Below are 15,867 nucleotides of genomic sequence, written 5' to 3'. Positions count from 1 at the left end.
GCTGAGGAACTCTGGGAGCTGAAGTCCACAAGTCTTAAAGTTGCCAAGGTTGGAGACCCCTGATCCAGATCATGGTTATACCAAAGATGCTTTTTCCAAAAGATTTTCTCGGTTTTTTTTTTCTCTGAAAATGTTTCGCTTCACATCCAAAAAGCTTCTAACTGACTGGCGGGGAATGGTCAGCTCCCTCATAGCTAACATCCTGGGGTGGGCTGCTGGGGGTTTGCAGGGGTTCGGGAGAACCTCTAGCTAAGATTCTGTGCAGTTTGGAGAACCCCCAAATCCCACTCCTGGCTGGCCCTGCCCACCCCGTCCCTCCCAGGAGTTCTCACGCGACCCGTTTTGGATGCAGGTAAGTGCAGGGTACGTGCGGAGGCTCGAGGAGGGCAAAAAACGGGCCTACCGGAAGTTCCGGCCTCCAGAGGGCCTGCGGAGCCTGGGGAGGCCGTTTTTGCCCTCCCGGAGGCTCGAGAAAAGCCTCTGGAGCCCGGGGAGGGCAAAAACTCCCCCCTTGCTGTGGTGTAGTAGGCTGACTAGGCCACGCCCACCATGGCCACACCCACCCACCCACCAGAGAATCCCTTGCTAAAATTTTGGAAGCCCACCCCTGCTAACATCCAACTCTCAGAGAGCTAACAGCCAGATGACTTCAAAGAATATAAATTGTTCCATTCCCCACTAGTCAATCAGAACTGAAGAAGCTTCTTGAATGAGAACCGAAATGTTTTCTAATTCAGGGCTCTCCAACCTTAGTCCCTTTAAGACTTGTGGATTTCAACTCCCAGAGTTCCTCAGCCAGCTTTGCTTTGAGGAGTTGAAGTCCACAAGTCTTAAAGGGACCAAGGTTGGAGACCCCTGTTCTAGTTTACCTTTTGGGGAAAAAAACACCTTTGGAATGTTAAAAAGTCTGGAAGTTAAACTATGATAAATAGAGCTAGGTATGTCTAGCCCAAGGGTCTCCAACCTTGGCAACTTTAAGACTTGGGGACTTCAACTCCCAGCTTTGCTTCAACTCTGGGAGTTGAAGTCCACAAGTCTTAAAGTTGCCAAGGTTGGAGACCCCTGGTCCAGCTTATTAAAGAACAGGATCAGGGATGATGTCATAGTCTTCCAGTTCTTGAGGGGCTGTCACAGAGAAGAGGGAATTAACCTACAACCTATTCTCCATGGCACCTGAGGGCAGGAGAAGAAGTAATGGATGGAAGATCATTAATGAGAGGTCCAACCTAGAACGAAGGTGGAATTTCCTGATAGAAGAATTAGTACATTCAATGGCTTAGCTCCAGAAGTTGTGGGTACTCCATAACTGGAGTTTTCAAAAATAGAACGGACAACCACTTGACTGAGAAGGTAGTCTTGAGTAGGAGTTTGGAGTAGAAGGCTTCCAGAACCCCTTCCATTCCTATGATTCTGTGATTTAAATTTAGCAACCGGGTCCACCAAAATAATTGGAGGTATGCTAATTTTTGTGGACCAAAATATTCATTTAAACCACCTGCTGCAACTTTGCCCCACTGGAATTAAATTCCTTCATTTCAGATCCTTGCACCTTACAAATGCCATGTATTGTCTTTTGGGGTAAGGGAGGACCTGTTGAAAAATACGTTCATGTGCAAATTACAAACTCCAGTCTCCCTCTTCATATTTCCTAGCAGGGCCAAGGATTTGTAGCAAGGCCCCACGTAGAATCCCACCGAAGAGGAAGCCCTGACTTAAGTAGAGTGTAAATTTTGCAAGGCAAGGAAAAAACACGAGCTGTGTGCATTCAATCCTGATCACCTGACTTGATCGAAGGACCATTTCCAGGTTCCTAGCATTCATTCATCATAAACAGAGGGATAGAATCAAGATCACGTGAAGTTTGAATACCACTTTATAAGGCCTTGGTAAGGCCATACTTGGAATACTGCATCCAGTTTTGGTCGCCACGATGTAAAAAAGGTGTCGAGACTCTAGAAAGAGTGCAGAGAAGAGCAACAAAGATGATTAGGGGACTGGAGGCTAAAACATGAAGAACGATTGCAGGAACTGGGTATGTCTAGTTTAACGAAAAGAAGGACTAGGGGAGACATGATAGCAGTCTTCCAGTATCTCAGGGGTTGCCACAAAGAAGAGGGAGTCAAGCTATTCTCCAAAGCACCTGAGGGTAGAACAAGAAGCAATAGATGGAAACTAATCAAGGAGAAAAGCAACTTAGAACTAAGGAGCAATTTCCTGACAGTTAGAACAATTAACCACTGGAACAACTTGTCTGCAGAAGTTGTGAATGCTCCAACACTGGGAATTTTTAAGAAAATGTTGGATAGCCATTTGTCTGAAGTGGTGTAGGGTTTCCTGCCTGGGCAGGGGGTTGGACTAGAAGACCTCCAAGGTCCCTTCCAACTCTGTTATTATTATTAACTCTTATCTCTGGAATGTCTAAGGTAGTACTTCTCAACTTGGACAACTCTTTAAGATGTGTGGACTACAATTTCCAGAATTCTTCAGTCAGGAGGCTGTGTGGAGAACTCTGGGAGTTGAAGTCCAGGTATCTTAGAGTAGCTAAGATTGAGAAGCACTGGTCTAAGAGGTCAAGGACCTGAAGAGGAAGTGAAAACATCTGGTGTCCAATGCACAGCAATGGACACTAATAGGTTTTGAGACTTAAAGATTGCTCTCCTGGTTTACCTTGTCTCTCTAAACCAGCTCTTAGCTGTTTGGTAACATGTTTTTTTTTTAATTTGCATTTATATCCCGCCTTCCTCCGAAGACTCAGGGCAGCTTACACTATGTCAAGCATTTCTATATTATATACAAAATCAACTTATTGCGCCCAACAATCTGGGTCCTCATTTTACCTACCTTATAAAGGATGGAAGGCTGAGTCAACCTTGGGCCTGGTGGGGCTTGAACCTGCAGTAATTGCAAGCAGCTGCTGTTAATAGCAGAGTGTCTTACCAGTCTGAGCCACAGAGGCCTTTTGAATCTTGAATCTTAGCTAGCTAACAAGCTCTCAAGGAAGGCATTTCACTGATTTCTCCAAGAGATCAAATGCTGCAGTGTTTTCTCGAAAATAAGACCCTGTCTTATATTTTTTTGAACCCTGAAATAAGCGCGTGGCCTTATTTTCAGGGAGGTCTTATTATTTTGGGGCGCGTGGGCTCCTCTTGCTGTCTTACCTGGTTTCCAGCTCAGGGGTTGCCACAAAGAAGAGGGAGTCAAGCTATTCTCCAAAGCACCTGAGGGTAGAACAAGAAGCAATGGGTGGAAACTAAACAAGGAGAGAAGCAACTTACAACTAAGGAGAAATTACTCTGCCACCCTAACCCTAAACAAAGGAAATGGCGGGGACCGGCTGCGCATGCATTTAAATATTTTAAATATTTTCGGGGAAGGCTTATTTTGGGGGGGTTTATTTTAGTACATACGCTCAAAAGTCTGATTGGGCTTATTATCAGGAGATGTCTTATTTTTGGGGAAACACGAGACATCATTTTCTTGGACATTTTCCCCTTGGCTGAGAATAGCAGGGTTTTGATCTTTCAGCATCAAGATAAGCACGAATCCCAAAACTAGAACAAAACATCTTAATGATTGTTTTATGTCCTCAATAAGGCACTTGTTAGTGGATTCAGCTTCTTGGAAAAGTTTAAGAGAAGACAACACACTGTAGGATTAACTTTAGTTTGGTTAAGGTCAAGGAACGTCAAGGCCACCACATCGGCCACCGGTACTTTGGGGGTGGGTGGGTCAACTATTTACCAAATTAGGATCATGGAGTCAGAAAAGACCCTTTGGGTCATCAAGCTCACCCCTTCCTCATCTGCTCTCACGCTGCATGGAACCAGTAGAAGATACAGTATCCCTGCTGAAGGTCGTTGAATAGGGAGTTGACCTATTCTACAAAGCATCAGAGGTCAGGACAAGAAGTCATAGATGGGAGCTTATCAAAAAGAGTTCCGACTTAGAATTAAGGAGAAATTTCCTGACAGAACAATTAAATCAGCGGAATAGCTGGCCATCAGAAGTCACTATGATTTTTAAAAAAAGATGTTGAGACTTTAGAAAGAGTGCAGAGAAGAGCAACAAAGATGATTAGGGGACTGAAGGCTAAAACATAGGAAGAACGGTTGCAGGGACTGGGTATGTCTAGTTTAATGAAAAGAAGGACCAGGGGTGACATGATAGCAGTGTTCCAATATCTCAGGGGCTGCCACAAAGAAGAGGGAGTCAAGCTATTCTCCAAAGCACCTGAAGGCAGGACAAGAAGCAATGGGTGGAAACTAATCAAGGAGAGAAGCAACTTAGAACTAAGGAGAAATTTCCTGACAGTTAGAACAATCAATTAGTGGAACGACTTGCTTCCAGAAGTTGTGAATGCTCCAACACTGGAAATTTTTAAGAAAATGTTGGATAGCCATTTGTCTGAAATGGTATAGGGTTTCCTGCCTGGGCAGGGGGTTGGACTAGAAGACCTCCAAGGTCCCTTCCAACTCTGTTATTATGTTATATGTTAAGAGGGGGGCAAGCTATTCTCCAAAGCACCTGAAGGCAGGACAAGAAGCAATGGATGGAGACTAATGCAAAGAGATAGATTAATGGAACGGCTTGCCTTCAGGAATTGTGGGTGCTCCATCACCAAAGGTTTTTAAGAAGAAATTGAACAGCTATTTGTCTGAAATGATTTAAGGATCCCCTCTGGAGGTGACTGATGGGGTGAGAAGGCCTCATTTTTGTCCGTCTCTTAGCTCTCATAGTCGCAGTTTTTAGTACAGTTTTTAATAGTAGTTTAATCTCTGTCATTTTAATTTTTAAATTACCTTTTTATTTGTTTTATAACTCACAAGCCTCCCAGAGTCACCTGACGGGGGAAACTGGCAGCATAAATATTGAATAAATAAAAATAAAAAAGTAATCCTGCAGCCGAATATTCAAACATACACTTTTAAAAACAAAACAAAACATTCAAACTCTCTACTTAGGTTCTTCGTCATCCGGAGCTGTGACTTCATATTAGCCTGTCCTATATTCACCTTGCATTTCCAACTCATTGATAGACATCAGCGCTCCAAAAAAATTTTTTTTGCTGGATGTGAAACTTATTTCAAACTTCATAATTGCATCACTTTGCTGCCGGGTTGACAGAAGTCTATAACTTCTTCCTTTGTGGGTTTTGTGGGCCTTGTTCAATGATGCAAAAAAATGTGCTTCTGTCCCACTTCCTATTTCTTCTTTCCTCTTTGGTTCTGATGTGACAGCTTATAAAAGAAGAGACACATTAATGACAAGATTCATCGAGTCAAGGGGATAACCATGTGGGGTCTAGATCAGCAGCCTTATGGGTATAGGGTGTTGCTTCCACCCCCCCCCCCGAATTGCTCCCAGGTTCAGAGGGGAAAACCAAGATAAGCTTTTGTGAGGTGTGTGGAGGTCTCTGAGCGTGGTGGTTTTGTTTCAGAAATTTCATTGCCGAACTAGGTTACATCATCAGTGCTGGTAGGGAGAGGGGTTTGCTCTCATTTTATAGACTAGAGGGGCTACAAATTTTCTATCGATATAAGATAAGCTTCTTTTCCCTGGACAACCTCCACATCTGGTGTCCTTATAACATTAAGAAATTTTGACCTTGAAAAGTTCTCCTTCTTCTCCTCCTCCTCTTCCCCCTTCCTCCTCCCCCCTCCTCCTCCTTCTCCTCCTCCTCCTCCTCCTCCTCCTCCAAATTATATGATATAATATAACAACAGAGTTGGAAGGGACCTTGGAGGCCTTCTAGTCCAACCCCCTGCCCAGGCAGGAAACCCTACTCCATCTCAGTCAGATGGTTATCCAACATTTTCTTAAAAATTTCCAGTGTTGGAGCATTCACAACTTCTGCAGGCAAGTCGTTCCACTGATTAATTGTTCTAACTCTCAGGAAATTTCTCCTTAGTTCTAAGTTGCTTCTTTCCTTGATCAGTTTCCACCCATTGCTTCTTGTCCTACTCTCATATGCTTTGGAGAACAGCCCGACTCCCTCTTCTTTGTGGCAACAAATTCAAACTCCAGTTTCTGTAAAGGAATTCTTCTCGATTTGCGTCCTTGGAGGAAGTGAAGTAGAGAATGCAAGATCAGGATAGATGAGAACGCCCTATAGCTGGTGGGATAGCCTATGTAGGATCTCCTTCCCACTTTTGTGGTTCTTGTTGTTCCGTTGCTAGTCATGTCTGACTTTTTGTAACCCCATGGACCATAGCCTGCCAGGCCCCCTTGTCCTCCACTGTCACTCCCAGAATTTGCCCAAATTGTGGGATGGCACCATCTAACTATCTCATTCTCTTCCCTCTCCTTTGGCCTTCTGTCTTTCCCAACATCAGGCTTTTTCCCCAAGGAGTCTTCTCTTCCCATTAGGTGGCCAAAGTATTTGAGCTTCACCTTCTAAAGAACAGTCGGGGTTGATTTCCTTTAGGGTTCTACACTCCACAACCTCTTCCAAGTAGATTAGAAAAAATCCCTCCTGATCAAGGGCTCAAAGAATCCAAAATGGACCTCATACAATCCCATCACTAAGAGACCAGTCTTCTGACAATATCCCTCTATTCTCCCATGGGCCTTGATATCTTAAAAAAGGGTGACCATGATGCACATTAAAAAAAGTTGTGGGCTTTCAATGGATGACACTCGACTTCAGTGGCCACCACCTCGACTTTCTGATGTCTTCACCAAGATCCAACAATGAGTACATATAGAATAGAATAGAATAGAATAGAATAGAATAGAATAGAATAGAATAGAATAGAATAGAATAGAATAGAATTTTTTTTTGGGCAAGGGTGATTGGACAAACAAGGAATTTGTTTTTGATGCATACGCTCTCAGTGTACATAAAAGAAAAGATACGTTCTTCAAGAATCATTAAGTACAACACTTAATGATAGTCATAGGGAATAGGATAGAATTTTTTATTGGCCAAGTGTGATTGGACACACAAGGAATTTGTCTTGGTGAATATGCTCTCAGTGTACATAAAAGAAAAGATACCTTCATCAAGGTACAACACTTACAACACTTAATGATAATCGTAAGGATACAAGCAACAAAGTTACAGTCATACAGTCATAAGTGGAAAGAGATGGGTGATGAAAACGATGAGAAGATTAATAGTAGTGTAGATTTAGTAAATAGTTTGACAGTGTTGAGGGAATTATTTGTTTAGCAGAGTGATGGCGTTTGGGGAAAAACTGTCCTTGTGTCTAGTTGTTCTGATGTGCAATGCTCTATAGCGTCGTTTTGATGGTAGGAGTTGAAACAGTTTATGTCCAGGATGTGAGGGATCTGTAAATATTTTCACGGCCCTCTTCTTGATTCGTGCAGTATACAGGTCCTCAATGGAAGGCAGGTTGGTAGCAATTATTTTTTCTGCAGTTCTAGTCTCCCTCCCTCCCTCCCTCCCTTCCTTCCTTCTTTCTCAGTAAATATAAATTTAATATGTTGGAGAGTGCTCGCTGCTCACTTCCTTCCATGTGGATGCAGTTCCATGAAGGACTACACGTTGAATGGGCTTGGTCAGCAAATCCGTGCCCCTTCAAAAAAAAAAAAAATGGACAATGAAGCAAGTTCCGCTGGGTTCATAAGCCCAGGAAGTGACCAACGCTCCAGATTCAATTTATAGTTCAGTGATGTAACAGGTTTTTTATGCATGCCCAGATCCTGTAGCCTCCGTGTGGTATGGTTGAAACAAATTAATACGATGGCTGTGGTGATGCAATACATCCATTTTTATTTGCCTCATGACTCAGAAGAAAAAAAAAGAGAAGAAGAAGATGGAATTTTGATCGCACTGTTGTGGTCACCATCTTTGACCACATCCTCCAGATACCTCTGTTAGATCTGAAGTCAACAGAGATTACAGAAATCTTTGCGCAACTTGTCGATCTTCTGCTAGGTCGGCCTTTATTTCTCATAACTTTGAAGAATAAGGGCCATGGTGTTCAATGATTAGGGACATGGTGGCTCAGTGGCTAAGACACTGAGCTTGTCGATCAGAAAGGCCGGAAGTTCAGCGGTTCGAATCCCTAGTGGTGCATTACGGGGGTGAGCTCCCGTTCCTTGTCTCAGCTTCTGCCAACCTAGCAGTTCGAAAGCAGATAAAAAATGCAAGTCGAAAAATAGGGACCCCCTTTGGTGGGAAGGGAACAGAGTTCCGTGCGCCTTTGGCATTGAGTCATGCCGTCCACGTGACCACAGAGACGTCTTCGGACAGCGCTGGCTCTTCGGCTTTGAAACGGAGATGAGCACCGCCCCCTAGAGTCGGGAACGACTAGCACATATGTGCGAGGGGAACTTTTACCTTTACCTGGTGACGTAGAAGAATTGCCCTTCCAAAGAGCTCTGCTTCCAGTGTTGGTGGTGATGTGATAAATTCTATCATTTTGGAAGTTGGTCTTTAAAAAAAAAAGAGATTTATTTTATTTAGTTAGCAGATGGCATATCGTACATGGAATCGGCAACATGTATTAACTAGATTAGAAAAACACAATAACTTATGAATGTTAAAAAGTTCTATATTCAGATGAATGTGGACCTTTTTAATACTCATATATTACTGTGTTTTTCTAATTTAGGTGAAACACTGGTGTGTCACTTAACCATTGAAGCGCAGCAACACTTACAGGTAGTCCTCAACTTACGACCACAATTGAGTCCAACATTTCTGTTGTAAAGTGAAACATTTGACGGTCACCCAAGGTGATTACATGGCCCCGGGATACTGCAATTTTCATCAGTAGGAACCAGTTGCCAACCACCCACATATCGATCACATGACCTTGGGGATGTTGCACTGGTCATAGGTGTGAAAAACAGTCATAAGTCACTTTTTTTTTTATTGAAAAAGTTTTAAAAAACAAAAACATTTCCCCCCTTTTTCCCCCTCCTCCCAAAACCCTTCCCCCTCCTCCCAGCTTCCCGGTCAATCACAAGGTATAGTTATACATAAACCAAACATAGAATAAAATTTTCCCTTCCAATCCAAATAACCACATCCAAAGCTTTTCATCTCCCAACCCCCTCCCCATTACATAAAATAACTTTCTAATTATTCAAAGGCAATCTGATATTTCTTAATCTGATATCTGTTTTGTAGATAATCAATCCATTTTTTCCATTCAATTAAATATCTTTCCTGCGTATTGTCTTTTAAAAACGCTGAGATTTTAGCCATCTCAGCCAAATTAGTAACTTTCAGTATCCATTCTTCTATTGTAGGTACCTCTTCTTTCTTCCAGTATTGTCCAATCAACAGTCTTGCTGCTGTTATTAAATTCAGAATCAATTTAGTCTCAATCCCTGTACAATCCGTTATAATTCCCAAAAGGAAAAATTGTGGCAGGAACTTTATCTTCTTCTTCAGTACATTTTGAATAATCCACCAAATTCTTATCCAAAAGACCTTAATTTTCTTGCAAGTCCACCAAATATGAAAATATGTAGCGTCATCACAATCACACCTCCAACATTTCACTTGGATATTAGGATACATACATGATAATTTTTTGGCTTCTATAAAACATCTTATAAAAATTTTCCCTTAAATTCTGTGCTTGTGTAAACTTAACATTTCTAACCCAAATTTTCTCCCATGTTTCCAACATTATTGGTTCCTGAATATTCTGTGCCCATTTTATCATACAATCCTTTACCAAATCCTTTTCCGAATCTATTTCAAGCAACACATTATAAGTCATAAGTCACTTTTTTCAGTGCTGTTGTAACTTTGAACGGTCACCAAACAAACTGTTGCAAAGCGAGGACTACCTGTATATGAAGAACACATCAGATACTGGATCTGTATCTGCCCTCAGCTTACAGCTGGTTACGATGCGATCTACAGTTTGACGTGGGACCCCACAATCACACCGAGGGGAGAATACTGTGTCCCTGTCAGCTTGCCTCCGTTCAATACCCAAGAAAGGAAACCCCCAACTCCATATGGTAATAGAGAAAGGTACGACTGAGTACTGAGTACGACTGATTGCGGCAAGAGAAAGCAAGATCTGAGAGTAGGTGTCGTGTCCCCCTCCCCCTCTGACGACCAGGTTAGGAAATCCGTATCAAGCGTGGCCACAAAGTCTCTGCAGCTTCTCCTGCCTGGGCAGGGGGTTGGACTAGAAGGCCTCCAAGGTCCCTTCCAACTCTGATGTTATGTTATGTTATGTTAAGATGAGACTTTGCTTGACTCAAGGTTGGAATGCCAAAAGCAGGTCCTTTATATAGGCTGTGGGGTGTGGCTCCATGACTCAGCATTTATCCAGGCCTGCCCCTCCCTTCCTTCTGCTGGCGTCGCCTCTCAGATCTCCGGAAACGAGGATCCTCCCACTTTGAATTGTCTTCTGCTGTTTGAGAGAGGGAGGGGTCAGAAGGAGTAGGCCCGAGTAATTCCAATCCATGGCTGACTTCCTCTGATGGCTGAGCCAAAGGAACACACGCCGTATGAGTGATGTTTGTTTGTTCATTCCTGACATCCTGTCCGGGCATGGGGCCAGGGCCGGGGGCTAGAGGCATGACAGGCCGTTCATCTTCATTATCAGACTCGGAGTCTGATAGCAGGCCTGGGAGGAGATGGGAGGGGCCTGGCTGAGGAGAGGAGGGAGGATGAGGCACAACAGTAGGTGTGGCTTACAGATGCATATCCCCTCATTCATCCCTCCTCCCTCCAAAGGTCAAACAGGTCTAGTCCAATGCTTTTCGGCTCTTGGGCCACGTGGTGTTCTTCTTCTGATGTTATTCTTCTGTCTGGTATGCAAAGTTCGTTGATGCCAGCACGCGTCTGATTGTTTGAATTTCTCCTCCTTCTTTTCAAATGGCAGCCGAAGCGCTCTTAAAGAGCCACAACCCCGTTAATCATGCACGACAACAAAGTAGCAATAAAACATTGAAGTAGGCAATAAACACTTAAAGAAGTAATAAAGCAGTTAAACAGCCTACTAAGTAACTCGACACTGAAAGTAATAAGTGGAGGCTGACAGTCCCATTTCTACAGAGAGTCCCGGCTGACACGGTGTGATGTGCAAACCTATTCAGGATTGTCCATTGTTGATGTGGTGGTGGTGTGGCCTGTTCACTGGTGGCCCCTCCAGTAGCCAAATCAGAGGAGGAAGAGGCATGGGAATCGGGATCAGGGTCAGTATCAGGGCAACCTGAGAGCTCCGAGGGAATGGAGTTGTGTGTGAGAGAGAGAGAGAGAGAGAGAGAGGTGGCGTCTGGGTCATCTGTCAGTCCTCAGATGGAGTCAACAGTCCCCAGGTCTGGAGGTGGCTGATGAGGAAGAGGAGGAACAGCGGGGTCCAGTGCCTGATGTGCAGATGCGCAGAAGGCAGAGGAGAGGAGAGCAGAGGAAATCCATGGGCTGATCCTTGGGATGGAAGAGCCACTGCTGCTAGCGAAGCCCCACCCTAGTTCTGGGGATAAAAGGCAGGGGGCAGAGATGAATAGATGTGGCAGACAACTATTCATCTCCCTGCCAGGCAGATTTGTTAACTTGCGTTGAGAGAGAAACTTTTTTGCCTGGGCTGTTGGCGCAATTAATAAAGGAATCATTGATTTAAATACATGTTGTGGCCCACCCGTGGCCAGTGAAGCTGGCAGCAAAGTCGGACAGTGAGGAAGTTGGGGAGGAACTTTGGCCAGTCCTGTGGGCTGGGGAAAGCTCAGATGAGGACTCTGTATCAGAGGCAGAGAGGGGGCCAAGACCATCTGATAGTTGTGTGCAGCCTCCAGAGTCTGACAGCAGTGAGGCAGAACAACAGTGGGAGCCTGTTTCCAGTGTGCACATGTGCAGAGCTGCTAGTCAACAAGAACAATTAAGAAAACAGGGTCGACTTGGGAGTAAGGGTTGGAGATGATTGGCCCCTCCCATAAGACATAAAAGAAGAGCGAATGGGATGTGAGCTTCGACAGGAAGCAGTTAGTTCATGTGGCCGATTCAAGATTTGAAAATTCTGTTTGTGACTCTGTGCCAAGTTTGGCCTTGCCCTGCATCTGGAAATTAGCTCTCTGGCAATGTTCCACATGAGATAGGTGGGTGTTGATAACCTCCCTCTGAAAGACTGTTTATCAAGCCTTGCAGACCTGTAAATGAAAGTAATTTACAGTTATACAAATAAAAGAGGTTTTTTTTTAAAAAATAACATAACATAACATAACATCAGAGTTGGAAGGGACCTTGGAGGCCTTCTAGTCCAACCCCCTGCCCAGGCAGGAAACCCTACACCATCTCAGTCAGATGGTTATCCAACATTTTCTTAAAAATTTCCAGTGTTGGAGCATTCACAACTTCTGAAGGCAAGTCGTTCCACTTATTAATTGTTCTAACTGTCAGGAAATTTCTCCTTAGTTCTAAGTTGCTTCTTTCTTTGATCAGTTTCCACCCATTGCTTCTTGTTTTGTGGGATTAAGATTGTGCATTATACTTTCTAAGGAAGCCTAGGTCCGAACAATACAGAGGGTTTGTCGTGTTTGGGGAGCTGGGTCAGAACAGGTGGTTCAAACCCTGGCTCCTTTTTTTTGTGGGATCATCATTTGTATTTCTTCCCATGTCTGGGGGTTCAGCGACCCATTTGTCTTTCCATTGGGAATCGATGTCAAAGTTGTGCAGAAGTTGTGTGAGTGCCAGTGGGGGGTTTGCTGTCATTGCCCAAAGGATCATTGGTTGCCCTCTCCTCTCTTTGGAAGAGCTTTATAGCTCCCACTGCCTTAAGAAAGTTCAAAACATTCTTAAAAATCCATCTCATCCTGGGCACCCTTTTTGTTTTTGAACTATTACCATCTGGCAGCCGGTACAGGACAGTAAAAACAAGGACAAATAGGCTGAAAAACAGCTTCTAATCCCAGGGCAGTAACTATACTAATGCAATATCAGTGCAATACTAATGCAATATCAGAGGTTTTCAATTCAATTGCATCGAATGTGAAGGGTGTGTGTTTGTGTTTCATTTTTATACAATGTACACTGAAGATGGCATTTAATTTCGTTGTACAAGGTGCAAAGACAGTAAAGTAAACTAACTAACTAACTAAAGCTGCCTTTGTTGGAGAATAAATCAATAAGTCATTCTACGGGGGGGTCAGATTTGCAAAAGTAAAGAGAAGAGAAGGAAAACGAAAAGAGCCAGTGTAAGAAGGAAACGAGTGAAAATTATCAAAGACAGTTGACCCCCTAACAGCCCTACAAGCTTAAATGGATTACCAACAAGTTCATCTGAATAGGGTTTGCTCTGATTCCAGATGAGTAACCCGTGAACTAGTTGTGTTTACGCAGTCTCTGAAGTGGCCTCCAATCCTTTCATAGGGTGGGGAGGGGAGAAAGGAGTTTTTGGGGAAAAAAACCCACTTCTGGTATTGAAATGTGTTGACGGAGCAAATGTTGACGTTTCCATGTAAACCAGCGAACGTTTGAGTCACCTTGTCACACAAGAGGGTTTTGGTTTTTTTGACAAGCGGCCTCCAGCGCCGCAGATGAGTTTCCCCCAGCTTTGATTTGCAAGTTGAAAGTCATATTATATTAAAAAAAAATGTCACCACAACCCCCCCCCCCAAAAAAAAATCATTTAAAAAAATCACAACTCCTGAGTAAAGACTGGGGCAAGACACTGGCTGCATTTTGGGATTTATTTGCCTCTTGTCTTGAACATATTTGGGGGTTTAAAATTAATTCTACTGCAAGTAATCCTCAGCCTACAATCACGACTGAGTCCCGAATTTCCGTTGTTAAGTAAGAGGGTTGTTAAGTGAATTTTGTCCCGTTTTACGAGGGCCATATGCATCTTGCTTTGAGCTCCTTTTTTCCCCAGCCCTTATATTTTTCCTGCTTCCTTTTTATTGTTAGGCGATTTTTGTAATGCAAACTTCAAATAGGAAAAGGCCCCTCTTTCCTCTTATGTAGCTTTCAGAAATCTGCACAATGGTGTTGACAATATTCGCGGGTGATAGAGTGAGCCACTCATGGCTCTCATATAACACCTATCCTGCGCAGGCTGCACTGACTGCCTGGGGTCTTCTGGGTGCACTTCAAGGTGCTGGTTACCACCTTTAAAGCGCTCCATGGCTTAGGACCGGGATATCTTCGGGACCGCCTTCTGTTACCACATGCCTCCCACCGCCCAGTGCGCTCCCATAGAGAGGGTCTCCTCAGGGTGCCGTCAGCCAAACAGTGTCGGCTGGCGACCCCCAGGGGGAGAGCCTTCTCTGTGGGGGCACCTACCCTCTGGAATGAGCTTCCCCCAGGACTTCGACAACTTCCTGATCTCTGGACCTTTCGCTGCGAGCTGAAGACGTATTTATTCTTCCAAGCAGGATTGGCATAAAAAGGGGTTTTTAAATTGGATTTTAAATGGGGTTTTATTTTATAATATGAATTTTATAATTTAATTTTATTGGCCATATCGAATAAGTTTTTTAATAGTGATTTTATTGTATTGTATTGTACTGTATTTTATCTGGCTGTTAACCGCCCTGAGTCCTTCGGGAGAAGGGCGGTATAAAAATTAAAATATTATTATTATTATTATTGTTATTATTATTATTATTATTGTTATTATTATTATTATTATTATTATTGTTATTGTTATTATTATCATCATCATGCACCTATAAATCAGTGGTAAAATCTGAACCGGTTTGCTACCGGTTTGCTGACTGCACGTGTGCCAAGCGTGTGCTGCGCCCACACATGCACAGTGTGCACTAAAACGAGGCTTGAGAAGTAGAACAGGGAGGGCGGGGGGATCAGCTGTGTCGCAGCACAGCTGATCGTCGGAAATACCGGTTCGGAGGAAGTGGTAGCTTTTTTAAATTACCGATTCGACCAAACCAGTAGATTTTTTTATTACTGGTACGCCTGAACCGGTAGTTTTTATCACTATCGGTTCACTCGAACTTGTGACCCAGGCCCAAGTAGGTAGTAGGAAACTCAGTCAGTGAAAAAACAAAGAAACTTTATTCAAACAGCTGAGAATTACTTCATTCCCAGCGTAGTTTAACTAAATTAAAGCAAATTCCTCCCAACACAAATTCCTCAGTCCTATCGCAAACCTTGGTCCAATTAGGCAAACTCCCAAAGGCCTTTCTTGGCAAACGTTCAGAAGTCATAAATACAAGGAGACGAAGCTACCAACGTTATTTTCTAGCAAAGCCCAAACGCCGTTGCTGGTCTGTTTTAAGCCTTATGGGAGGGGCCAATCATCTCTTGGCCCTACTCCTGAGTTGTCCTTTTTACTTGAGCTGCTCTTGCCTTTTGGCAGCTCTTCTCACATGTGCATTAGGAACAGGCTCCTCCTGTTCCTCTGCCTCACTACTATCAGTCTCTGGAAGCTCTGGAGTCCGCACCTCACTCCCCAATGGCCCTGGCCCCACCTCAGCCTCATCGTTGTCCGACTCCATTACCAGCTCCACAGGCTGCTGGCGGATCACAACAGAACCGGAGCAAACCGGTAACATTTCACCCCTGTTATAAATACATGTAGTTCTTTTGGGCAGAACAACAAATGAGACTTTAAGAATTTGTACATAGGGAATTTATATTGGAAGAAGCAATCATTTGTTGTATTCTAAGAAAAGGCGATATGTTACTAAAATTGTTTATTTATTTATTTATTTTTATTTATTTATTTTGTCACAGCAGTATATATAAGCATAAGCATGAAGTAACTATATAGTATATAAGCATATATATGAGTATAAGTATGAAATAACTATATAAATTGGATATAATGAAAGGAAACAGTAGGACAGGGAACGGTAGGCACGTTTGTGCTCTTATGCACACCCCTTACAGACCTCTTAGGAATGGGGTGAGGTCAACAGTAGACAGTTTTTGGTTAAAGCTTTGGGGGTTTTGAGTAGATACCACAGAGT

This window comes from Ahaetulla prasina, chromosome 7 (genome assembly GCF_028640845.1).
Source record: "Ahaetulla prasina isolate Xishuangbanna chromosome 7, ASM2864084v1, whole genome shotgun sequence".
Lineage (NCBI taxonomy): Eukaryota > Metazoa > Chordata > Lepidosauria > Squamata > Colubridae > Ahaetulla > Ahaetulla prasina.
This window is presented reverse-complemented; position numbering follows the sequence as displayed.